Below are 1,301 nucleotides of genomic sequence, written 5' to 3' on the forward strand. Positions count from 1 at the left end.
CCTTACTCTCTTAGCATAGGTTTTACTGGATAGAACCCACAACAAAACCCTGACCCTCCTCTTACCCCCCCCCCCCAGTATAACCACCCCAGCACATTATCACTTTTCTATATAATATTTTACGACATGGGCTGATGTGACACACACTTATCAAAAGTATAAGGTGGAAAAACTTCCCTGGTCTCTGCTGCTGTCGATGCACATATTTGGTAAACATGTAGCAAATTATCTTATTTATGCTAAATGAGAGATGATCGAACAGACCTTTAAAACAGACCCAGCCTAAGATAAATACCACCATATGCCTAATTCACAATACATTTGGGTAGAAACATTTCATTTATAATGTTTTGTGTGTGTATACCCTTTCCCTGTGTTTTTCTCTACTGATTTTTGGGGTCTGGATGGAAATTTAAAATCAATGGCTTATTAGAGATGAAATGTCTTTCCAGATATAAGTAACATACTGTATATACACAAACATGTGTGTGTATTTACAGTTTTGCAAACAAATGCACATGTATAGGCTGTATATACATACAGAAATATTCGTGTATTATCTGACTAGATATTTTATGTAATCACATCTTTTATATGATCACATGGGTAGATGATGTAGACGGAGAACAATCTCACCATGAGGATGTAATCACTGGGCAGTTGGGAGTCCAGGTGATTCTTCATAAAAAGTTAAATGATGTTTTATGCTACTGCTTGGTGTTTCTCCCCAACCCCCACCCCTTCCCTTCTGCCTGGCAAACGACAAATAAGCCCCGGAAATGAAAATGCACTTGGGTGCCTGGATCTCTGAATGTGCCTCTGTTCTCTGTGTATTTTAGAAAAGAATGGGCATCCCAGTCCCCTTCCTCCCCCTGCCGCCCCTGCAGCTGGGGGACAGAGGCAAGAGGCCAGGCTTCCACCGCCTCCTCCTCGCTCCTTGCCCCCCGCCTTCGCTCTCCTCTCTCGGCTCCTGCTTCCCCTCACTCTTCCCATCCCTTTCCCTCCCCCCCCCGCTTCCTACTGCTCCCCCCTCTTCTCCAAGCTCCATTTCCCCAGTCCCTCCTTTTCCTCTCCCCTCCCCCTCCCCTCCTCCTCGATCGCTACCCCTCCCACTCCCCGGGTCCTTCCCTTCCTTCTCCCTTCCCTCCCCCTTCCTTCCCCGTCTCCACGCCGGTTTCCCCTCCCTTCTCCTTTCCCTTCCCCCTCTCCCTCCCCTCCCCTCTCCTCTCCTCCCGGCTCGTTTCTCCTCCCCTTTCCCCTCCCCCGCGCCTTCCCCTCCCCCGGCGGCTTTCTCCTCCCCT

The sequence above is a fragment of the Vombatus ursinus genome, unplaced genomic scaffold (assembly GCF_900497805.2).
Source record: "Vombatus ursinus unplaced genomic scaffold, bare-nosed wombat genome assembly UNPS02014810.1, whole genome shotgun sequence".
NCBI lineage: Eukaryota > Metazoa > Chordata > Mammalia > Diprotodontia > Vombatidae > Vombatus > Vombatus ursinus.